The sequence below is a fragment of the Procambarus clarkii genome, chromosome 8 (genome assembly GCF_040958095.1).
Source record: "Procambarus clarkii isolate CNS0578487 chromosome 8, FALCON_Pclarkii_2.0, whole genome shotgun sequence".
NCBI classification, from domain to species: domain Eukaryota; kingdom Metazoa; phylum Arthropoda; class Malacostraca; order Decapoda; family Cambaridae; genus Procambarus; species Procambarus clarkii.
In genome coordinates this window covers 43,304,240-43,314,144 of record NC_091157.1, presented here as the reverse complement: position 1 = coordinate 43,314,144, position 9,905 = coordinate 43,304,240, and positions in this window count along the sequence as shown.

Sequence of the window (9,905 nt, the reverse complement as noted above, 5' to 3'; positions counted from 1 at the left end):
CACACCAGGACCACCCTTTCATTGAAGCACACCCAGGACCACCCATTCATTGAAACACACCCAGGACCACCCATTCATTGAAACACACCCAGCATCACCCATTCATTGAAGCACACCTTTCCACACCCATACATTGAATTACACCACAGCCACGCCCACGCAGTGAAGCACACTCATTTACTCCCGCATATGAAGCCCACATCCAGCCACACCCACATATTGAATCATATCCAGCCACCCCTATACAATGAAGCATATCCAGCCACCCCTATACAATGAAGCATATCCAGCCACCCTTATACAATGAAGCACACTAAGCCACACCTAGCAACTCCAACACATTTAAACACACCTAACTATACCCACACAATGAAGCACACCCACCCACACCAACACTTTAAAGCACATCCACCCACACCCACACATTGAAGCACATCTACCTTCATCCACATATTGAAGCACACCCACCCACATCCAAAAAAATTAGGCACACTCAACCATACCCTTACACTGAAGCACACCTTCTCCCCACTGAGTAATTCCCCCAATTGACGGTGAAACAGGATATATTAAATTAATTTTGTATGTATTTTGCATTATTTATTCATATAATAAAATTATATGAAACAGGATTAGGCATAAACCCCGAGAATGAATCCTCAGGTATCAGAAAAGGAGGGACAAGATTTACTTTAAGATTAGAATTAAATCAAAGTATAAAAGGGATTATCTGAGGTATTAAATAACTGCTTGCAGACGTGCAGAGGGTGGTAGTCCCAAGCATGGGGCTCGAACCATTTAACAGAAAGTATAATAATGGTTGGGGGGGGGGGGGGGAAATCCACTAAACATCATAAATTCTAAACAAAATTTATTCAACAAAGATTATCAAAGAAAATAAAAATTAATAAACCGTATCTGAACACTTCCTAACTTAATATTTTCCTAACTGAGGCTTTTCGTAATTGACTACAACAAATAATGTGGACTCTACACTGTAATAACTCAGACAGAACAGTTACCTTAAACACCACAGCTTAGCCAGTTGTTCAGCCCTGCCTCTGGAGAGAGAGATGTTGACCTCCCAGGATTTCTCAACCCACACTGATCCATCTCCTCCCTGACCTCGTGTGAGGCTGACCCTAGCTCAGTTGCCAAATTAATCTTTGAAGAAGATTACTAACTAAAATCCTGTATTCGTCACTGAAGGTGACTTATTATTCCAAAACAATTGGGAATTAACTAGATACTCGAGCCAGGCTAATTGCACTATTTAATAGCACTTGCATTTCCCTAATTTTCATGAATTAACAAGCAAGATGGGCGATACATATTTTCCAAGTACGAGATATCCTCTTCTTACTGAAGTCACATGCTTCTTTGATATCATACGAGGCTTATTCATTATTCTTAATTGACCTTAATTTTAACATAAGTACTTAACCACGATTGATTCTTCCTTATATTTGTTTAAAGCCTGAATTATTCTCGTAGTTTGATGACTCAACAAAGGATGCAAGTGGCGCTACCGTTTTCTACACATGAGTCTAATCCCTTGGGGGAGGGATGACCCTAGCCTGCCAGTCGGGTCACTACCAACTCCCTCTCTATTTTTTCAAAGGCGTATTCTCCCTACTAATGAAATGACAACGTTTAATGATTGCTCTATGGTCTTTCTATATTAACAGTCCTACTGTTGCACATTGAAGCAAACCTAGAAACACCCACACATTGGAGCACACCTATCCACACCCACCAATTGAAGCACACTCAGCCACACCCACACTTTGAATCACATCTACCTGCACCCACACTGTGAAGCACATAAATCCACTCCCACCCACACTGTGAAGCACACTTATCCACTCCCACTTAGGGGGCCTCGTAGCCTGGTGGATAGCGCGCAGGACTCGTAATTCTGTGGCGCGGGTTCGATTCCCTCACGAGGCAGAAACAAATGGGCAAAGTTTCTTTCACCCTAAGTGCCCCTGTTACCTAGCAGTAAATAGGTACCTGGGAGTTAGTCAACTGTAACGGGCTGCTTCCTGGGGTGTGTGTAGTGTGGAAAAAAAAAAAAAAAAAAAAAAAGGATTAGTAAACCGTTGATTGACAGTTGAGAGGCGGGCCGAAGGAGCAAAGCTCAACCCCCGCAAAACACAACTAATAAACACAACTAGTAAACACATATTGAAGTCCACACCCAACCACACCCACACAATTAGGTGAGTACAATTAGGTGAGTACACACTGAAGCACACCTACACATTGAAGTACACACAGCAACACCCACACATTGAGGTACACCCACACATTGAAGCATTCCCATTCAAAACCACATATTGAAGCTCACCCCAGCAACATCCCAAAAATTGAAGCACACTCAACCACCCACAAATTGAATAATACCCTGCCACACCTACACATTGAAGGACACCCAGCTGCACCCACACAATGGAACAAACCCATCTACACCCATATATTGAAGAACACACACTCATTGAAGTACACCCATCCTTATTCACATATTGAAGCTCAACCAGCCACACCCAAACATTGAAGCACCCCCAGCCACATTCTCACAATAAAGCACACCCATCAACATCCATACATTGAAGGACACCCAGCCACACCCACTCACTGAAGCACACCCAGCAACTTCCACACATTGAAGCCCACCCAGCCACACTCATACATTGAGACACCCACACCCACACAGGGGTAGGGGTGAGACCTCAGATTGGTGTGAAGTCACCAGTGGAGTCCCACAGGGCTCTGTACTCGGACGTAAATGATCTCCCGGAGGGTATTGTCTCATTCCTCTCAATGTTTGCTGACGACGCCAAAATTATGAGTAGGATTAAGACAGAGGAGGACAGCTTGAGGCTTCAAGAAGACCTGGACAAGCTGCAGGAATGGTCGAACAAATGGTTGTTAGAGTTTAACCCAAGCAAATGTAATGTAATGAATATACATTACCAAATGATACCTTGTATCTGGTCTCCTGCTCCCTGGAAGCAGGAGACCAGATATAAGGTATCATTTGGGAGATGAAATATTCAAGAGTCAGAGAGAAAGACCTGGGGGTTGATATCACGCCAGACCTGTCCCCTGATGCTCACATCAAGAGGATAACGTCAGCAGCATATGCCAGGTTGGCTAACATAAGAACGGCCTTTAGAAACTTGTGTAAGGAATCTTTCAGAACATTATATAACACATATGTCAGACCAATCCTGGAGTATGCGGCTCCAGCATGAAGTTCATATCTAATCAAGCATAAGACTAAGCTGGAAAAGGTTCAAATGTTTGCCACCAGACTAGTACCCGAACTGAGGGGTATGAGCTACGAGGAGAGACTACGGGAAATAAACCTCACGTCACTGGGAGAGAAAAGAGTTGTAGGGGACATAAACACCACATACAAGATTCTCAGAGGAATCGATAGGGTAGATAAAAACAGACTTTTTAACAAAAGGGGTGCACGCACTAGGGGACACAGGTGGAAATTGAGTGCCCAAATGAGTCATAGAGACTTTAGAAATAATTTTTTTAGTGTCAGAGTGGTTGACAAATGTAATGCATTAGGAAGTGATGTGGTGGAGGACTCCATACACAGCTTCATATGTAGATATGATAGAGCCCAGTAGGCTGAGGAACCTGTACATTAGTTGATTGACCGTTGAGAGGCGGGACCAAAGAGCCAGAGCTCAACCCCCGCAAGCACAACTTGGTAAGTACACATTAAAGCACACCCAGCCACACCCACTCACTGAAGCACACCCAGCAACTCCCACATATTGAAGCCCACCCAGCCACACCCATACATTGAAGCACACCCGTCCCACACCCACATATTGAAGCACACCCAGCCTCACCTACACATTGAAGCACACCCGTTCACACCCACATATTGAAGCACACCAGCCTCACCTACACATTGAAGTACACCCGGCCACACACACATATTGAAGCACACCCAGCCTCACCTACACATTGAAGCACACCCGGCCACACACACACAATGTCCGAGGTCTGTCTTTATGTCTTTCCACCTTCCTATCCCTCTCCCACCTCACCACCATTTCCTCTCTTCTGTCTTCCTCTACCTCTCCCACTCCCACCTTTTCCCACCTTTCACCCTTCCACTACTTCCGCTCACTCTTCCCTCTTCCTGTTTTCAAGTGTCATTACATACACTTTATAAACATCTCGCATGGCACTAACACACTTTAAGCTAAAATTTAGGTAGTTATGATGTAAATTTATTGTGAAATTGTTATATTAGTTAATATCGAGGGAAAATTTAGCTGTGATATGGTTCATATACGCGTCCAGTAATGTTGACGCACCAGGCAATATTTTCGCGCTCACCACACTAGATCCTGCCCAGGGAATACCAGAATTGTGAGACCTGATTGGGTAGATTTCGTATCGGCCTGCCAATTAGAGCAGGACCTGAGATCGTGTGACTCCAGAGGGGGACGTTCAAGGCAGTTCATTGGCCCTTTGGCCTCACACTCTGTTGCAACATTGACGGGGGAGGATCTACTTCGAGGCGTACTGACGAGGCTAACTGATGATGATTTGATGTCGAGCAACGAGCCAGACAGAAGTATCGAGTTTAAGTGTAGCACAGGAGCCGCCGAGGTAGCTGTGAAGATTCACATTTTCTCGAGACAGCGACTTGATAGTGACAGGTCATGCTTGATGAATTCAGACACATCTCGTGGCACGCCCGTGGTCTGAGAATACTTTCACCACATCAAGGCTATGGAGAACTCGGGTGATGATAAGTGAGAGATTGTTATACTCACTAGCAAGCTTAAGGCTCTCAAAATAAAAACGAATGAATAATCCCAGTCAAGTTGATCAGTTATACAGAAGGGAAGGAGTGGAGTGCAGAAGTTCTTCTACTCCAGTGACAATAGGATTGCATCATTTAAGAGTAGTAATCTATGGTTTGGGCTGCTATATTACGCCAGTTAATGACGCAGCAATGATGTGACAGCCTAGCAGTGAGGTTGCGGTCACAAAAATCTCTCATTATAATAGGAGAAAGTTTCCGGCAAAAGATATATAATTCTAGTTGTAATCTGGAGCCAGTGAGGGACCACAAACGCTTGTGGCCCTCACCAGAGTCTGGTGATATCCAGAGTCTAATATAAAAAATATTATACTCTGATATAATATATGTTCACTGCCTGAACACCTGGTCACCATGGAGTAGCAGCGTTCCCGGACTACTGTGATGGTCAGAGAGGCGAAGACATAAGAATGCAGTGTCAAGGAGAGGCCTGTCGGAGACGTCGAGGAAACGTTTCAAAAATTAGCAAGAGCAACGCAGCCGGGAGGTCGTCAAGGCCATGTGATCCTTCTATGGTAGTTAGTGGCAAGACTCTCTCTTTCCCCATGAGTTACTGAGGTCAACACATCTGAGAGCAAATATTGCAGCGGTGACTATTATGATTATTATCTATACTGTAAGAGATTGTCCATCAATCTGTCAATCGAATCCACAAGTGCCTCATCAAGGCACTTGTGGATTTGTTCATTTGATATATCTCGTTGTTGTGATTTCTGTGTGTACTTGCCTCTTTGTCTGTCCGTCTGTCCAAAACTGTGGGCCAGATATTTGGGATTAGTCTTACCCAAATAAGTGGGGGAATGGTTTGTACTGTACATAAGACGTTGGTAGCCGAGGCTATATCCCAAACGACCCGACAGCACTTGGTGGTAACCTTGGGCATAAATATATCATCGAATCACCTCACTTTGTGAGGCCACGTGAGCAACACAAATGCAAACAAGCCTACCAGTTGCGTTGCTCCTGGCAGTATGGGTTCGAGTCACTTCTGGGGTGTGAGTTTTCAGTCGCATATAGTCCTGGGGACCATTCAGGCTTGTTTGCATTTGTGTTCCTCACGTGTTGTCCCAAAGAATGAGGTGATTTGATAAAATGCTATGCCCAAGATTACCATCCGAGTGCCGGCGGGGGAGTGGTTCAAATAGCCTCAGCTATCACTTCCTTTTGTCCGGTCGTGATGGTCAAGCGGATTAAGGCGTCCCTGTACATACCAGTTGCGTTGCTCCTGGCAGTATGGGTTCGAGTCACTTCTGGGGTGTGAGTTTTCAGTCGCATATAGTCCTGGGGACCATTCAGGCTTGTTTGCATTTGTGTTCCTCACGTGTTGCCCCAAAGAATGAGGTGATTTGATAAAATGCTATGCCCAAGATTACCATCCGAGTGCCGGCGGGGGAGTGGTTCAAATAGCCTCGGCTATCACTTCCTTTTGTCCGGTCGTGATGGTCAAGCGGATTAAGGCGTCCCTGTACATACCAGTTGCGTTGCTCCTGGCAGTATGGGTTCGAGTCACTTCTGGGGTGTGAGTTTTCAGTTGCATATAGTCCTGGGGACCATTCAGGCTTGTTTGCATTTGTGTTCCTCACGTGTTGCCCCAAAGAATGAGGTGATTTGATAAAATGCTATGCCTAAGATTACCATCCGAGTGCCGGCGAGGGAGTGATTCAAATAGCCTCGGCTATCACTTCCTTTTGTCCGGTCGTGATGGTCAAGCGGATTAAGGCGTCCCTGTACATAACAGTTGCGTTGCTCCTGGCAGTATGGGTTCGAGTCACTTCTGGGGTGTGAGTTTTCAGTCGCATATAGTCCTGGGGACCATTCAGGCTTGTTTATTTATATATATATATATATATATATATATATATATATATATATATATATATATTATATATATATATATATTATATATATATATATATATATATATATCAATATATATATATATATATATATATATATATATATATATATATATATATATATATATTTATAATATAGGGGTACCACCTCTGGTGCAAGTGTAGGGACCCATAGCCTCGGAGAAGAAAATAAAGAGTACTCAGAGAAGACCTTGTGGATCCTCACTGAACACTTTGATATTTTCTTCTCCTACCACCCCTATTCTTTTGGTATGTGTGTATATTTATCTAACTTTATTTGAAAATGTCATTACACAAAAAAAGTTACAATATTGATTACATGCAGGGTGCAAGGCTGCTTGTCACAAGTTGTACAGCTCTTCCAGCTCCTCAGATGGCGGGCAGGAACCATGGATGCAGTGAGCATTTCCTCTCTGGATTGCCACACTAAGGCGCTGAAAAAAAAAACTGGCAGCTCTAGGGTCTCTAGTTGTTTCGATTAGCTTAGACCCCAACTCCTTCAAACAGCTAGCAGCACTTTTACCCCAGGCACCAAGTGTCTCTGAGGCAATGGGGACAAAATTGTAGTGGTGCTCAAGGTCTCTGTATTTACGTGACTTGGCCGCTTCCCGGTGATTGGCAGCTCCTCCTGCTTGTGTAGCACTGAAGTCAACATAGGTATTGGCTAAAGTTGAAACGCATGTGTAGTCCCACACCAACTGTCTACCATTCTTCCAGGGATTCACCGTGATTCCGTCTGGGCGACCGACAGGCTCATCAGAATTGCGGGACATTAGGTAACGGGGCTCTCTCTCTCTGCTGGACAACCGGCTGTGGTAAGGCTTCTCTTAATAATGTCATTGACCTCGCCGTGTCTTGCATGCCATCCTCCTGTCCTTTGGCAGAGAAGGCCATGCCGTCCGTATCTGTCGGCCTCTGCCTCGCCGCAAATACACCTGTATTCGGTGTGGATTGGGGCAGCGAGGCGGAGAGCCACGGCAATTCGGAGGGCCTGCGGTGTGAGACGGGTGCCGGTTGCTGACATTAGGGTTGCTAATAGGAAATCACCAGCATGGGGAGCTGCTACAGCTCTAAGTCGGGCAGTGTCATGTGGTGTTGTTGCAGCTTCTAGCAAAGTCGCAGCTTCTTGGTCGGCAATGGGGCGATCCCAGCTGGATTGCTTATGGGCTTCAGAAGGCGGTGGTTCGGGTGCTGGTCCTGCGAGAGATACCCATTTGGTTGTGCAGTCTGTGAAGCTGGGTTCATGTACCCCAGCCTGTTGAACTAGGTGCTCAGGTAGGATTGCCTTCACCAAGTTGTCAGACCCCACTGAAGAGGACAGGAACGCTGGTACAGCAATTTGTGTTGCTGTGCGCACGCCAAGGCCCCCGAGTCTGACAGGAAGGGAGGCCTGTTTCCATTGTAAGTCGCTGAGGGAAAGATTGAGGGCTTTTTCTAGTGTTGATTTCAGCAAGCTGTCGTGCTCTTCTAATTTAATATTGTTGAAAGATGGCGAACATCTTAGAAAGTAGGTCAGCCTGGGGAGGGACAAGCATCTGGTGATGAGGTAAAGTGCATCATGAGCATCGATGTCTTCAATCCTCTCGTTCATCCTCTTCAGGTCAGTGATCTTCTTACCAAGGACCCCGTCGATGGCATTCCTTCCGAGAGGAGCACCTAGGAGTGTGCTGTCCTCAGGGTTGGTTGTATGAATGTCAGGCAAAACAACCTTTATTTGCTCTATTATGTGCTGGTTGGTGGAGGTTATTTCGCTCTTGGAAGGGTTCAGAGTGAGGCCTAGGCTTGCTCCTTGCTCCTGAATTATTCTTATGTCGTCCAAGAGTGAGGCTGGGGAGCCAGCTTGAGTACCATCGTCCAAAAACCAAATGTTGAGCTCACTGGACAGGTTATCGGTGACTTCCTTGATAACTAGGCAGAAAAGAAAAGGAGCAAGGGGGTCACCCTGTTGGACACCTTCTTGTGATTCAATTTCATGTTCCCCAAATAGCAGAGTTAGATTCTTGCTGTAGCATGAGTTTACAAACGGGTAGAGGGAAGGAAAAAGGCGATGAACTGCACTGAACTGCATCCCTTATAACCAGATTGAAAGCATTTTTGAAGTCCAGCTTTATCAGGGCTTTTTCATCCGTAATGTTGGCAATGTAGGCTCTAACTGCATGAGCCGCTGCCTCACACCCTTGGGGAATGCCAAACCCAAGCTGTTTTGGCTTCAGCATGTCGGCTGCTGCCTGACTAACTGCTCTAGCAGCAGCCTTAGCGACGAGACGCCGGAGTGAATTGCCCACAGCTATCGATCTGATTCCTCCATCTTTTTTCCTCAGGGCACAGAGGGTAGCGCCAAAAAAGAGAGGCCGTATGGTCCCTGGTATGTTGCCAACTATACATGTGTTGGCGAATCTAGTTAGTTCCACCAGGAGGCCCTGTGCAATGTCTCCCAGTACAGGGTTGAGCATTTGTTTGATATTTCGTAGTCCTGTGAACCCACCTGCTGATCCTGGTGGGAAGGATAAAGCTGCTTTATGCACCATGGATTCGAGCACACACAGGGGTTCTGCTCTGGTGACACCGACTAGGGGAACACTGTCGTCACGAGGAGCTCTGGGTGGGTGTTTTCCCTCAGGGCTTGTGCTGTATCGGCATCCCTGGTGGCAACTGTGTCTTCACTGGTGATGACTCTGATCGCCCCTATTGTGTTGCCTTCTTCTATTTTCTTGCTGACTGTTGCTCTGATTTTGGATGCCTCAGTTCTTCTGTTGATACCTTTCCTACCGTGGGTGTTTTTGGCATGGGTGGGGAGGGGTGCCTGGTTGTCCTCTCTGGGAAAACTATTTATAGCCATAATGACCGACGAAGCTAGTGATTTGTCTCTCCTTGCAGGGACAGCTAGGCATATGTTACCAAACAGGAGAAGGTTGTGCCATGCTTGGATGGTTCCGGGGGAGTCATTGACCTTTTTCAAGAGGCTGGATAGTTTGGCTGCTGCCTGGGGCCGGGCAGCATTGGGGATGTGCTGCAAGGTTCCAATCGATGTTGCTTTGATGGCTTCTAGTAGATTCTCAGTCGAAATGAAGCTGTTGGAGGTGTTTTCCCTGACTGCTGGAGCGGGGCCTTGATTGATACTCTCTTTGGAAGGGCGCCACATACCCGGATAATCGGTTACGTTG